Below are 16,669 nucleotides of genomic sequence, written 5' to 3' on the forward strand. Positions count from 1 at the left end.
ATGAATGAGCTTTATATAACTCTATTAATCACTGTATATTACTTCCATTTATTGAATTCATGAATGGAGAAATTGTGTTGATTCACAGAGAGGCCTGTCTCTTATACACATCTGAGTCACAAGACTTCTCAAGATAATCACCTGTAGGCCTACTATAAAAATGTCAGAACCGGATGAACATCGACAAAAAGAATATAAAGCACGTTTCCCATTGTCATCAGCAAGGGGCGATATTGTCCCCTAGAGTTTGTCCCTTTTTTCCTTTGGCGTTGTCCTGTACTAGTCCCGGCGTTGGTGACATCACCAACCGGGCCGGCGATCAAGCCAACCAAAGAGAGCACGATACACCGGAAATCAAGTGATGTTCCTCCAAAATGTAAGTGTCTCTTCCCTTGAGTCGCTCATCTATAACGATATATAATCCCGAACCTGAATAAAATGCCAGTGGGGAGTACAAAAGTTAGATGATAAAATATTGTTATGAAAAATATAATTACAGTAGATAAAGACATCAAATGTAACACAGCTAAATATGTTATTCACAGGTTTCTCATTTGTATAGAATTTAATAGATATTTAATTTATGGAAAACTGAACAAAAAGGTGTTTGGCTCATGAATTTGACATCAATATGTGTAAAATGTAGCTATGATAATTAAGATTTGATGATCTGTGCTTGTTTTTCATTTGATCTGTTATAATTTATGTACCAAATTGTAGGCCTGTGTATTAACTAAAAAGTATACTTTACCAATAAAATATGACATAAATGTAGAATAGTTAAACCAGTTTGACCTCAACCAGATACAACACTAAAGTAGCCTATTGCTTAACTTGAATGCATTTGTAATAATAATCCAATAAAATAATATATTTTTCAGTTACACTGTTTTATTCGTTTTGTTTGTTTATTTCATTCTACTTTTTTCATCTGATTTTATTACATTTATGTATTTTATTCCGTTTTATTCACTGTAGTTTTACTTGCTGAATTTCTGCATACAGTGTTCAGTCTACAAAATGTCAGAAAATAGTGGGAAAATGAATTATTAATTATTATATTATAATATTATTCAGATTCCTTTAGCTCCCTGATTGATAGTCAAAAACCTAAGTAACTCGCTAATATTCATTAGAGAGCCTGGTACAAGGTTTTGGCTTTTTTGCTTGAAAATGAACAATAAATGATCAATGAATTGTTGCCACTTAATTTTGTGCCAGTCTCAACCAATCACTTCTGCTCCTGAACTGGTGGTTCAGGAACCTGGTTTCTGGGTGGCTCGTGAACTAATGGTACTGCATTGTATAGTGTCGGGTCTGTAGATGTTTTCTCAGTCTTCCAAGTTTTTATTACAACTAAGTCGAGCTGTTATCCAGTATGTGAACCTGTGCAGTCAACATCACCACTGAAATTGTATTACACATAAAAGAGTTGTTTTATTTTGGTAGTTGAGAGCGGAAGTTCTGGTTCCAACTGACTGGCTTGATGGGAGTGATTGAGGTGGAGGCAGTCAGCCTGCGACAGAAAAACAAGCGAGGATAGGTCGAGCAGTACATGGTCAGTCCATGATTTAAAAGAAAAAAAAGGAAACACAAGGAAATGTGGATTTAAACGTTGTTTTTGTAGCTTTTACGCCGGCTTAGTTACTTACAGTTTGCTACATAGGTTTTCATTTTGGCGTGCTGACTGTGTCGCCGTTCCCATTCTCACTGGAGTGAACATTAAGGTAAGCCTGTAACCGAAAATGAACTGTGTAAGTTGGTGCAGTTGGACGGGCTACTTTGCCTAGTCAAGCGCTGTTTAAGTGTCTTTTTTTAAATTGTATTGTCTCGCAAAAATGTAATCACAAACAGCCGTAAAAGTTGTGACAGAAATGGTAGCTCACTCGTGTCACTTTTCTCTACATTTGACGCTGGGTCTTTGTCCACTCAGATGTGGTTTGTTAACTAGACATTGTGCTGGAACCTCGGTTTACCTCGCATTTGGGCTTGTTAACGATTAAATAGCGCACTCTGCATGGCTCAGTTTTCCATTATAACAACTAAAACTGTTAGTTTAAAGGTATTCACTCTCCCATTTTGCAATATTTCTACAGGATCACTTTTTAAAGGCCTGTAAGCGCAGGCTACTATAGCAATCCACAAGCAGGTCTTTAGACATCTCTGATTTCTAAGACATCTGTTTTGTCTGAGTCATTTTCCACATTTCTGTTAGTAATTTACTTATTTAAAAAAAAAAACAACAAAAAAAAAAACCACACTCACATTTACTATTTTTTATTTACTAGAGTGAATGTCGTATGTCAGCGCTTCTCTTAAAAGCGCAATTGCTCACACAATGAACCACATTGGCCATAACACCATAGATTGGCTACTGGTGCCACATGCAGAGCTTGTCAATGTTTCTAGTGGCTCTTCATGGTAACTGCACCATGTATATTCACCATCATTCCCAGTACAATGATAGGATGCATTGCCTTTCTTGCTTGTCTGGAGTAGTTGCACACTAATTGTCCCTAAACTCATGATTTCTTACTGTTTGAGCAAAGGGACGATTCAGGTTCCTTGAAGGTACAAACACAGCAGTTTTAGTGTAGCAGGTACACTTAGATGGTACACCTTACAGACACACCCTCTGTTAAGGGTACCATGGTAACACAACGTCTAGGACAAGGTTCGTTCAGTATGACAGGTATGAGGAAGGCAAGTGTTGTAATAGACTGCTAGGTCTGTATTACAGCTACTTCTTATCTTACGTCATTAGTCAAGGCCATAAAAACTGCACTTTAAAAAAAAAACGGAAATTTGTACTTTTTACTCCACTACATTTATCTGAAAGGTAATTGTGCTAGTTAATTTAAAAATGATGATTTTACAGTTTTAAGTGACATTTAAAAATTAAGGACTTAAGGACTACTTTCACTGAAATAAGAGATATGAGCACTTCCTGGCACTGTTTGATGTGGTAGATTTGATAATGAGCTCCATGAACTTGATCCCTGTTCTAGGGCTGACGCAGTAAGTGAAAAAAGAAAATACACCATAAACTGTTATGGCAGATGGTTAATTGTTTAAGTAATTTTTGAGCTTATTCTTCTCTGATAGTGAGCTGAATATTTTTTTATTATTTTTATATTTTTATTTTTTTTGCTGGCTATTTTTCACCCTCAGAGGACAGATAGAGGAAGATTTTCCAAATGAGTCACTGTGAATTGCCTTTCTTATCCTGACAGAGACAAAAACTAATGGTGCATTCAGTTGGCCCTTTATTAATTAATAAAGAAATTCAAAAGTTAACATCCAGGAAGTTACTCCCTCACAGCTGGTTAAGTGATAAATGCAATAGATAAACTAAAGCACGTTTGCAGAGTTTACAGTGTTTATGTTCAAGACATAATTAAAAATTTGCAAAGAATACTCCAAGTTAATGATAGAGGATATAACTTCATATTGTGTGTAAGTAATTATCACAACCATGTAATGATTAACAACATATCCAGACTGATAAAAAAGAACAAACAGAGGTGTTATCACCCAGCGTTCATTATTCACACCTTGAAGTGACCTTTTTTTATTGGTCCAATTCATGCGGTGTATTTTCCAGTGACTGACAATGGAAACACATTCCAGGTAAATAAAATGCGGTTTGGTAGTTTCCAAATTCTGTAACTTGATATGGACCATGTGAGCGCACCATCCGCAATGGATTTCGGGAAGCTGAGGGCTGCAAAGGATACTCTGCTGGTGATTTAAGGGGATACTGCAGGCTTGGGTTCGGTGTTAGTTGTTGGTTGATGACAAACTGAAATTATGAATTTAACTTTCATAATGCTGTCCTGAATTTTGTGAGAGTGTAAATGTTGTCCTATTTCCAGTTTTGGTTTTGGCTGGTTTAATTTTGGTTCCACTAACACCTCTTGCATGATAAAAAATATTTCCTTCTCTTTCATTGGTTGTCATTTTAAGTCACTTGACACACAGATTTGCCATTTGAGCCACAGCTTCACAGATTAGATAATAAGCCAAAGCCTGTCTTCTTTATGTTTGATTGCGCAGTTATGAGCCGAGACTAATTACTCTGCAGTCATATGATGCTTAATGGACCTCAAATGTCCTCACACACTGAGTGATTAAACATCACACAATGCCCACACGTTTAGTTCATCCGTTCTTTTGAGTGGGAGTTAGTGGAAAATGACGTTAGGTTATTAACAAGAATTCTTTTTTCTGTAATAAAGTAGTGTGAGCATTGTGCATATAAGGAAATATTAGCCTAGTATATGTGGACTGCACATAGCGCAATTTAATATTTATAAATTTAATAGTCTGTGATACGTAACAATAAAAAATTCATACTTTAATAATGTAATTGGTAGTTCAATCATTTAAGATACTAATTTTAAGAGCAGGAAAAATGTCTGACTTGTGAGAAAAGGGTTTTAATGTCGATTGCATTGTCCTCTGAACTCTAAATAGATTATGTGATATGTCACTTTAAATCACTTAATGACAGTATGGGGTTTGATATTTATAATGCTGAGACATATCACTTCCTCATATGTGTGCGTATTTTTAATTTTTGTGTGGGCATTTCAAACGAAATAACACAATTTTTTATATATCGATGACAGTCTGCCTCTGTTTATGACTAAATAGTTTACAGTGCCTTTGAAAATTTGAGACTTATCTGTCACTTTGAGTAGCTGCAGTCGTCCTCCAGGAAGCCACAGCACGGCAGGGGAAACCATGTAAGGAATAGAGATCGTTGTATTTTGGCTTTGTGGAAAGTCTCTTGTTTGCCTCCCTCAGGAAATCTTAATCTCTCTAGCAGAGGAGAAGGAATTAATAAGTGAAGGCACAGATGGGCAGTCAGGAGACATAGAGCGATACTCATGAAGAACATCATGTTGATAGGGAGATAAAGGCCATGCCATTGTCATTGTAATCATCTGTAATCCTGGGAATGGGTAGCCATTAAACTGAGAGTACATACAGTTATGACAATGGACCCCCATTCTATGACCCCGTGATCTAGAAAGCTAAAGAGGATTAATGTCACTATGAAGCAGAAAGTGCACAATGACCACTGGTCATCTACTTGATGGATTGGCACAAAAGTTTGTATATTCATCGTTCGCAGACAATTAATCTTAATGAATTTGGTGATTGCCTCACATTTCATCTAGCACCATCATTAAGTCAAATATTTAATTTGTCTAAATCTTTAGTTTATTTTAGGAATGGGGCCCAAAAGTCACTTCCATTTTGGATCCGGTTGCAAGTTACTAAATTACTCTGATTCTTTAAGCTCCACAGCCATGAATTCCTTATGGAAATATTCCTTTAATGCTCTACATTGAGTCTCTGTAGTCTCTCCCTGGCACTACAGTCATCAGCAAAGAAGGGTGACGTATACAGACGAATGATGACTCACTGACACTGTTGTTAACATACATGGCGGACCAGCTTAAACGTTCCCAGGTCAATGAAACAGCTGCTAAATGTAACATCTGCAGGACGGTACTCACAACGAATGGAGAAAGGACAAGTCCTTTGTTAAAACATTTATCTGCAGTCGAAGTGTTCAAGTAAGAACTTAAGGAGGACGAGTGTCGTGTATTCACCATATTCAGATTCTGTGACCTGTAGCAATGCAACGAGTCCCCATTGTGCATGCAAATCACCCATGATTTATTTCATTGATATTCACTGAATATTGAAGTAGAATGAATATTATTTTGACTCTTGTTTTTACTCTAGCTTCTATGGCTTCTGCAGCTGCAGCACAGCCCCCACTGTGGAGCAAACGCTGTTTTCCCCTCGCAGCAAAAGGAAAAGTGAGTGAGGAAATTAATGTCAGAGCAGTGACAGAATGTGTGGTGAAATCCCTACAAGCCGCCAGCATAGTAGAATGTCCATGGTTTAGGTTTGATAGTTAATTATCATAGTTTATCATAATAATCACATTTATTAACTAAAAGACGTCTCCGTTCCCCACCAGACAAACTACTCACTATAGGGATTCAAAGGGATTCTGATTCAATAAAACACCTTTGAGCCCCATTCCTAATTCCCATCAGCCTCAGCTGTACTTTGTGTTTATGTTGTCCTGCTAACATGCAAGTGAGCTGGTGGCCATGGCAAATATCTGCTTAACATCAGCAACTAAACATTTTCATTGTGAGCATGTTAGCATGCTGATGTAAGCATTCAGCTCAAAGCACTGGCGAGTCTAGGTACAGCTTCTCTGAGCTGGGAGTGTGGCTGCAGACGCGGAGTTTTCTAAAAACCTGTTTTAAAAACACAGTTGATATCCAGGCATGCTTGTAATTTTACACCTTAGTTTTCTGTGACTTTGTTTTGTTCTTTTTATCAGTAGTTTAGAGTTTCAGTTGTCTGTCCTGAGCGTCTCTTTTGTTCTTTAGTTTGTCCTTTCTGTCCTCCTCATCCTTCATCTCTATCATCACCTCCCTCCTCCGCCACCCTGCTTGAGTGTTCCTAATTCATGGCCAACAACTGAACCAACAGTGTGTTGGCTTCTGTGTCCCTGTGTCACCACTGGGCACCAGGCCTAATCCTTCTCTGGGACACTGAGGGGGAGACCATGAAGGGAAGGGAAGGGAAGGAGCGAGAGGGAGGGAGGAAACTGGGAACAAGTAGAGCTGCTTATAGTACAGTGGTACAGTATCTCAGCATTACACTCACTCTGTCCACAAAGCCACAGCTGTGGGCTTTGTAATCTGTGGATGGTGCATGATGATGTCAAGGCCTGAGAAGGCATGAGAGGGGATCAGACATGCAACGCAGTTCAAGAATTTGAAACATGATGATGAAGGAAACATAAGAATGTGGGAGTAGGAGGGATATTATTTTAAAAACGGAAGGAATGGCAGCCGACTGTGAACCTTCATCTCTAAAGCAGGCAGCGTTTCTTACTCATGGAATGATACAGCAGATATAAGATTTCTTTAAATCTCCTGAGGTCTTCAGGGAGATTGTTTTGCAGATTGTTAATTTGATTCCCCCCTCCCTCCGCAGAGAAACATGACCATAAATTCACAAACGGACTGAGAACTGCTCGTTAAATGGCAATCAAGGGTCAATGGCTCCCTCGCACTGTGCTTCTGTGTGTATGGGGTTCATATTACATAGCAGAAAATTGGTACTTTCAGAGAGAGTGTGGGGAGCCGGGGCTGCAGGCTGCCACTGCAAAATGTATATAGTGGAAACACTGAGGGTGAAACCCAACACTTCTTAGCAGGAGAGTGTAAAACTTGGACAAAAGTTCAGGACGTTAGGTGCCTCTGCGCACACACACACACACACACACACACACACACACACACACACACACACACACACACACACACACAGTGGAGCTGAAAGACTTAGCCATGTAATTAAAGAAAATGAGAAATTAGCAGAAAATTAACAAATTAACTGCAATGCTGTTTTACCCAAAATGCAAAATATAACCTCTGTGTGTGGAACTGACTTAAGATAATTTCTCTCTGTGGTAACGTGCAGTTTATGGAATTGAGACATTACAATGCATCAGTCTCATGACTGACAGCAGACGCATCATCACACGTCTTTGTATGTCTAATACACACACAGTTTGTGCGGTAGGCGTACTGCTATGTGAACAGATATAGACCTGACAGAGAGCACTGAGCTGCTGTGATAAATGATGACTGGAGTCAATGCTGCACTCACTGTCTTTGGAAAAGGCTTCCCTCAGCTTAATTACATGCCTCTACATCTCTTCACAAACCACCTTCACCTGTGTGTGGCCCCATATGTTTTTCACACACCGAACCTATGTGCTAAACAACATCGCTGAATAACAGTGCAGGAAAAGTAATTAGAGTAAAAAGAGTAAATCCTCAGTTATGTTTGCTAAAGGCTTACTGCTGCTTTTTCATTAAAATGTGTTAATTAGTTAATAAGCTTACCACTATAAATGAAAGGAGCGGGAAAAAAGACTGTACTTGATGTGGATTGCTGATGTTTTGGATGATACCTGCTTCGTTTGACAAGGTCATTGTCGGTGTTGGATCAACATCGGTGCATCCCTAGAAAATAATCAGCAGTTTAATCAGGAAGGAGAATAATTGAGACTCCATTTGTATCATAGAAGCGTAAAAGTTGTGAAATGGAGAGAAGCCTGTAGCTCCTACATCATCAGAGTTTCTGTGACTCATGAAAAGAGTTAAGCTGTTGTTGGTAAGTTTGTTCCATCATGTTGTTTTCTGCAGAGGCTTCGGCAGGCCCTTCATGCTCTAATTAATTTAATTAAGTGGACGTTTTCCCCTTCAGCTGTACTGATGCACAAAACGGCAGTATGCAGACAAACATTGAGTTATCTCACCCAGAGCACGAGGGCTTTGCTTATCTGTATTCCACAGAATGATCCGTGTTCCAAGTTCCCCTTGGAGCATCGCAGCCCACGTCTCTCACCATTCCTGTGGACGCTCTGAGAGCCACCAGTGTTCGAGTAAATATTATGATTTACATTTGTTGAGTGTTTTTCCTAATAGGGGTTTGAATACATTTTGTGATGGGCAGACACGTGCTTGATTTCTGGATTTCTATGACAACCTTGTCCCTTCAGCTCGTTTTGATGTTCATTTCAGCTGAAATAAAACATTCCCCTGGAAAAATTAAGACAGTTCTCCTCCTTTTGATCTTAACAAATGTCTATTTTCTAAGTCCCCCCCCCCTATTTGGTATGTCATATTAACTATGCACTGTTAACCCTAATGTTGTCCGGCAATTAACTTCACCAAGGAGTAGCACATAGGTGCTGTACACCCCAGTTCCAAAACCTGTGTGCAGGCTCTGTGACCATCCAGTCTTCTGTTTGCAAAATAACATTCCCCTCAACATCACCGTCAGTTGTATCCTATCAATGACGACAGGCTAAAATATGATTAATATTCTTGGTGTCTGTAGTCATCCAAATATTGTTTGTGAGGGAAAAGAAACCTGACTCTGTGAACACACTCTACAACCATGAGTGAACTGCATATTCTTGCAGTACAACAAGAGTGATGAGTCATCTCAATCAAAATGATCTAGTTATTTCGCCTCAGTTTCAGGAGTCGGAATCAACCCAGTTAAAGTTTCTTTTCCTTTATCATTATGTAAGATTATCAACTTAATGAATCTGAATCGTTGTCTTCAGAAATAGGAGCCGGTAGCTTGTGAGAGGAAGTTGTGTAAAGGTAGTTGGCCACGCTTGTTATTTCAGTGTCTCAGTTATTTAATCAAGATTATTTCATTTTCAAGTGTTGACCTTTAATCAGACCGACACTGAAAAATACCATCAAACCTCAACCTTACACCACACCCTTAACATCCTCTTCAGATAACTAAATAGAGATTGGTCCTTAGTGCCATAGAGCTTCTGTGCAACTGTAATATTTGTAGCAGCGACTACTAATGTTTGTGGCTTCATGGTCAAAGCAGAAGTGTGTAGTGAGTGTGTATCAGAACACAAACTTTGAAGAGGTCTAGTGACTTGTTGAGCTTAAGTGATCTGAAATTGTATCTATGTGACTGTCCGGCTGCTGGTAGCTTTAAAATAATGCACAGGATGAGGACGTATATCCAGCGACAGGATGGCAAGTTGCTTATCTTGAATTTAAAGCATTTCCATTATTATGACAGCCACTTGAGAGCAAGATCTTTGTTGACTCATGACGGAGACAATTAGGAATGCGTTTCAAAATAATTCCCCACACAATAATTGGGAAATCTCTGTGTTTAAAGGAAATACTAACACTACACACAGAGAAAAAGAAAGTGACAGCTTCTGAAGGCGTATCAATAGTGCGTGCGTTTGCGAGGACATGCATTATGAGAGGGATTATGGGGATGGAATTAAACTCCTGCCACCACCTCTGTTGCCTCCACAACGCAGGAGCTAAACAATGTTGACAGAATTACACAATGAGCGAGACGAGACACAACACAGAACAACTAAGTGATGGTAGCCACATATCTGCATCAGACATCTGATCTGGTCGTGTGGAAAAGCTTCCTGTCACATATCACTGGAAAGCCATGTTTTCTGATCTTTTTTTCTGCTCTGGTTTATTGCCGACTGCTAAAATCATGGCTCTCTTACTAAAGTTAGACTTCTTGGATAGTTTTTCATTGTCTCACCAGTACCTGAAGCAGTGCACCTCCACCAATACAACACATTGCATTTTTTAGCTCAGGGATGTTTTTTGTTTGAATACCATACCCTTATCTGCAGCTGAAAATTCCCCAGCTGAAATGCTGCCTTTAAAATGACTTGTTGTTAGGTTTTGATTCTCCAATTGGCTTGTAACATATTTTTTTATACCAATCTGATTATGCTGCCACTGATTATTATTGACCTTTGAAATGATTAGGTTGTAACTGTATTAGTTTTTTTTTTTATCGTAATTGTCTTTTCAATGGATGGATGAATAGATGGATAGATATTGTTCAAAAACTAGCAAAAGTCATGTGACAGCCTCTCTGAACTTCAGTGAAAATCAGTCACACCAACCATCTGGACAACAGTCTGGCTGATCATGGTTGATAATTCAGTGCTCATGAAATCTGGATGAGGACAGATTAATGCTCTGGAAACAACAGTTCAACTTTGATATTTCCGCTCTAAATATTTCTAAATATTTTAAGGCAGATTATCGAGTGAAATCACCAGTTCATGTAATTTTTAACATGCCAGCTGTAAAGATATAATTTTTTCAGTTATTTCTCCTGAAATGTGCTGCTGTTGCGTGCATGGGAGGTGAGTCGGTTACTGAATTGAGCAATATGATAGGCCTCTTCTAATCCATTTGCACCCTCTCTCTCTCTCTCTCTCTCTCTCTCTCTCTTTCTCTCTCTCTCTGACACACGCGGCTGCAGCTGAAGGAAATCCTGCTTTATTTATGAGACGTATAGCTCAGAGTGCCACAGGGTTCTCCTGAGAATTCAAGACTGCACACATACACAGTATTTGGCCTGTGGAGTCTTTCTTCCTTGCACTCTCTCTCTCACACACACACACACACACACACACACACACACACACACACACACACGCACAGTCATATACACTTACTGCAGGACATCTGTTTACCCTATCTGCTGTTTTGGCTCAGCAGATCCACAGTTGTTTGAGTGTGACCTCTGTCTTCCTTAGCAGTGCGTGGAGAGCTGCCGGCTAATGCTCCCTTAGTGCGGTGCTTCGCTGCAGTTTTCTGTGGCAGCAGTTCAGAGGAAGGGGTGATATCATCTGCATGTCAGAGAAGCAGAAATGCCATCCTGTGCTCAAGTCACGCTAAATCACTGGCAGCATTCGAGTATATTGTAAAATGTCAACCTATGATATCCGATGGTGCAGAACACCATAATAGGTACAGAAGAAGTGTTAAAGAAGCTGTTTAGATACTGAACAGCATGGAGATAACATCAAACGCAGCCTTTTTTGGCCCTCAGCTGAAAGGTGAAAGAGCAAAGTTGTCCATATGATTTAGAGGTGTCTTGAAAATGTGTTCTTCTGTCCATAGCAGGGAGCATTCAGCCAGGTGTTACCTGCCCTGTGCTGGACTTGCTGGTGGAATTCTGGTATTTAACACTAGAGGCTAAATTAAGCAGCTGAACAAATATTCACCATGTGTCAGGTGAAATCCAACAGAAGCAGAGGTCATGGGAAACATTATACAAGTTGGACTTTGAAGCAGCTATAATCAATATTTACACAATAGCAATGTATCGAAAGACGATGTGAAAACAATGTGATGAATTTGAGAGGTGTCGCTAGTAGTAACGAACCTACAGAGATCTGTCTGTTCACGTCTTCCGCCGCCCACAAGAGGCCGAAGAAACTAGTTATCGCAGGTTTAAATGCTTGTGTCTATATTTGTGCACTTATCATCCAACACTCTCATTTTAAACCATCAATATAGTGTCCTATGTTTAGGGATCTTTATTTGCAGGGTTTTTTTTTTTTTCAAAACAACAAAACTAAAAACTTGGGTATTAATTAGTGTTTATTCTAATTATTAAAAGCAGGGAAGGATCCCAGCACAGTCTCTGTCGCGAGTAGTTTGACATCTTTTGAAATACTCATTTTCTTGCCAAAACATCCCAGCCAAGAAATAGTCAGGTACGTGTTTTTTTGTTTTTTTTTGTTTGTTTTTTTACGGATGAAACAAACACAACAAAACATTTTAAATAGTGATCCTTAGAGGTGCTGGCTGGCAGATTTGTTACCTTTGTACAAAACCAGGCTGTTTCCTGTTTCTACTGGCAGAATGTCATTGCAGAGGTCAGAGTCTTCTCCGGAGATTTGACAAAGCCAGTTCTGATGCTGTGAATGAGTGAAAGCATCCAGCGACACGCTGCAGCTGAAGCATGGCTCCCAGGAACTGACACATCTGTGGTTTATGCATACAAGTAAAAGAGATATGGCTTTTACATATGCCGTTTCCATTTTCAACATACTGCCCCGGTCCCCCGGTGGCTCTGACGTCAACACAAGGTTATGTAACACAGACAAACAAACATATGCAAGAAAGTCGAGCAGGATACCGGCAACAACTCTCTGCTCATGCTCCTTAGAGAGAGTTCCCATGTGTCTCGGAAAACCTGGATAAATTTAGATTGTTTCTTCAGTCAGTCATGGAAAATAACAGCCGTTCATGGAAAATAAACAACATGGATAAATGTTCTAGAAAATATTTTCTCTTCTCTGAAAATATTTGACAAATTCTCACCTTTTCCATTTGCTGAAAACAAAACTCTCATATTCCTGCCACAGTAAGTTTGAGTCTCTTTAAACCAGCTGAAGTTTTAAAAGTTCGTTTTGCTCAAATATTTTTTTTAAACAGATTTGCTCACAGTTTCCGTTGTATATTAGTCAATCAATCAATCCAAACAAAATGAATCAGAAACTATTATGTTAATCAATTAATAGTTTATTTTTCATTACAGAAATGCTGAATGCTTCTGTTTTTACATGATTTTTATAAAAATCCACTAAATATCTGTTGGATTTGGACTGTTGGTAGTGATTACATCACACTGGGCTATTCTGTCTATATCCAAACAAGTAATCAATTGATCAACAGTTCAATGTTTCTTGGCCACTTGCAAGTTGTTTTTCTGACTCTTGCTTCGGTAATTGCTGTTATCCCACATTTGGTTCACTTTTTACACTTTTTAGCCATTTCCTTTTCCCCATCTCTCCCCTCTGGAACTGAGGTTGTACAGACCGGGGACACCTCAGTAAGATTGCAAACGTAAGATGTAACTTTCTACCTTTTTTATAACTCATTTTTTCCCCATCCAAAACAGGACTCGCTTCATTGAATTTTCAGAACATTTATATATATTTTTAAACAAACACTATGCATTTAATCACAGTTTAGGGCTTTTCTTCCCTAGAGTCTTTTGGGATGATGTCTTGGTGTTGGACATATTTCCAGGACAGCTTTTGTGTCAGCTCTCCAGAGGTGTGAGAGAAAGCTGAACCTAAAAAAGAATGAATGAAATGAATGTTTGTCCTTAGAGTCAGGATAAAAATATGTGACTGAGGCATATCTGGACTTCTGTCACCTTCATTAGGAAATGATTTACACAATTTAGTATGTATTATCCACTTTAGCCTGTTTCTGGTTTGTTGAACAGACTAAAAATATTCACTGTGACTACTCAGCATTTGACTGTAAAGTAGATGCTTTGAGTAAATTAGCCACATGTACATGTGGCTGACGACGGACAAAGGCGTTCAACAGGTCTGCATTGTGTTGCACCAGTTTTTCTGCATTGCTGTCTCTACATAAGTCTGTTATCTCTTGTGAGCCTCAAGGTAGCGTCTGATCAAAGAGAATAATTCAGGTCCATAGCTGAGAGAGGAGCAGAAAGAAGACCGATGGAGCAGAGGGTACAAAGAGATGGTAAAGCTCAAGCTGGGATAGAGTCAGCAGTGCTTTGTGTTACAAAGGGAAGCAGAGAGGGGGTGAGAGAGTTTTGGAGGACTATTTCAGTACTGTGTTGTCGCATGAGCTCATTGCGCAACATATTCTTTCACAAGTTATCCCCTGTATAGGTAGTTTTAAAATGAAGCTGGCGGTCCACTGGGTGATTATGAGCTTAGTGGTGGTACTGCCTGCATACTTACACATATGAAGCACAGAGTGAATTAACTAGAAGATGCTAATTGTGCAAACTTCACACTCATACACACTGTAGATGCAGCTTGTTTAGTTTCCCTCCCATGTTACCTCATTAAGATGAAGTCTCCGCCTGACATTTATCGCTTGCAGGGATTCTCACAGATCTATATTAATGTGTGTTATTACTTGAACTGTAGAATTGGATGTTTGAAAGTGAAATCCCTAAGTCCCTTCCTCAAGCAGAGGTTTTTTTTTTCCTACTAATGCCTTGTTTTCCCAATTTGAGTCTGTTTATAATCCATGCATACTCGTTCCCAAAAAAAAGATCCACATTGAGGTTTGTGGATTATCCAAAGTAACCAGGGCATTGTTTCTGGAAAGAGATACTGGTGCCGAAATCTAATTTTTTTTTTTTTTAGATTTTTATTCCATTAGCTCCACTGTATTATGGTAGGAGAAGAAATCCCAAAACCTGGGCAAACAGAACCAAAACTTTCTGCATGGCTGGATACCACAAGACATGGTCGGGAAAATATATATTTATATTTTAGTTGTTTAATCGAGTTCACATTTTTGCAGTTTATGAACAGTCCTTTTCAGATTGTGCTGAAGTGCAGGATCCATCAGTTGGGATGGGAGCTGTCAGGGCTGTGAAGAGAAACAGAGTCTTGGGAGGCTCATAGGAGTACGAGACAATTTAAAAGTGAAGACACACCAACGATGCTGCCTCTGCATCCCTGGGTGGGAGTTGTAAACAGCAAACCATTTCATAAACAGAAGCAAACCATCATTAATTGGCTCACAGATTTACTCTTGTGTGTTCAAGTGTTGAAGTGAATGTGGCCTAGATTGTGTTGTGTGGAGTTTACACTCGCATGCAGAGAGAAATATATGAACTCCTCTACTGAAGTGTCAAACTTTGCCTTGACAAACGCTCTTCAGGAAAGAGCACAGTTAGTGTATTTTCAGTACTGCCAGGCAGTGGACTGGAGTTTAACTGTTTGCAGAAGATGAAGCTGTAGGTAACAGAAAAACAGTCATCTGATAATCTCAGTTCAACACGTAGGAGGAGGAGTGTATTAACAAATTGTTTAATCTGGCCTTGGAATTGTTAAGATTGTTGCACTGTGAATCATAGGTATTGTTCTACGGTTGGTTAAAACAAGTGATGAAACCTTTCAGAGAACCCAGTAAATATGAGTGAGTGAACTAACCAGCTACTGACTCAATAAACTCCCAGTTAAATAATGTATTAATTCAATTTGCAAAAGTCAGTCAATGATACTTGAATGAAAAGTTTCCAGAGCACTCCAGCTCTGATGAGTAAAGTAAGACACATATATTTTTTGATTTCCTACAATGAAGCATTATAATCCATGCAAATGAAGGTGAAGTGAATTGATTTGATACTGATTTCTCTCCTCTTGCATAGTGCGTGAGAATGCTGCATACCTTTTGTACAATTGCTATAATAACTAGAAAATTCCAGGGAAATTTTGAGTGCCACGGGGGCTACTGCCGGGATGAGTACATGATTTATTTCCAGTGTTCAAAAGTCACCCTGATCATATTCTGGTTTTGAGAAATGTCTTGATATTAAAGACTCTGATATAAAACTTTGGGAAAAATTGGAATTTTATCACCAAAAGTCATAGCACCTCTTTCGGGATCAAGACGCACGTTTTGATGTATATATTACCGAGGTTTTCTCAAAGCTGCGGGACGAGTTATGCGCCGAAATTTGGCGGAAGAATAATAAACCCGAAAGCTATTCTAGCTGTAGAGGAGTGCCTCGGAGCTGAGCACCCGTGGCACTAATAATAAGATAAACAATTTATATTTTAATGACGTCAAGAGGCTTTTTTTTTTTTTTTTTGAAGAGGAATTTGACAAAGCTTTCCATACCAACGTTCGGTATTTGACAGACTTCAGTACCCGGAGCTAGAGAAACATTTCAGCCATAAAAATTATTTGAGTTTAAAACCCAACCATGCTTTCGCCTTGTCTTAACATTATCACTGTAGCACACTCGGCAACATGGATCTCATTGCAAAGATGCATAATTAGCAAATTGTTCACTTATATTGTGACTAATTATCTGTTCCTGATTTAATGTGATTTCATATAATTCAGTCTCCTCTGCAAAAACAAACAAAATAAAGAGGAAATGATATTGAGACGATAATAGCAGAGTTTTACGGCCACCACGGCTCTAATCAGATTCATCAAGCAGTGGTTTGGACAGCTGTAGAGTGGCACTTTTTTTTTTTAAATTAATTAATCTTTTCAAAAACTGTTTAATTTTTCAAAAAAAAGTTACCATGGAAACATGATATCACTTGAGTGTAGACTCATCATCACTCCTCACTTGTCTGACTCTTATTGTCATTTGTTCGTGAAGAGCATGCAGCACTCACTACATCCCCATCCAGTGTATCTTCTTACTGCTGAGTGCTCCCCTCAGATTAACTCTGCATTGCTAATTGACTATGTTGTCTGTATGGAGA

At 39.0% G+C, this 16,669-nt stretch overlaps 1 protein-coding gene across 1 annotated transcript in view; it reads left to right on the forward strand.

The window, feature by feature from the left end:
* Nucleotides 1-1,479: 1,479 nt before the first annotated feature.
* nck2a (NCK adaptor protein 2a) overlaps nucleotides 1,480-16,669 on the forward strand; it is a 33,953-nt gene continuing 18,763 nt past the window's right edge. The window contains exon 1 of the mRNA XM_023405347.2: nucleotides 1,480-1,727. The gene's annotated coding sequence lies outside the window, so the exon portion shown is untranslated. The remainder of the gene's footprint in view (nucleotides 1,728-16,669) is intronic.

Source organism: Seriola lalandi, unplaced genomic scaffold, assembly GCF_002814215.2.
Source record: "Seriola lalandi dorsalis isolate HSWRI2012SDOR001 ecotype SW California unplaced genomic scaffold, Sedor1 jcf7180002054272, whole genome shotgun sequence".
In the NCBI taxonomy this organism is placed as follows: Eukaryota; Metazoa; Chordata; class Actinopteri; order Carangiformes; family Carangidae; genus Seriola; species Seriola lalandi.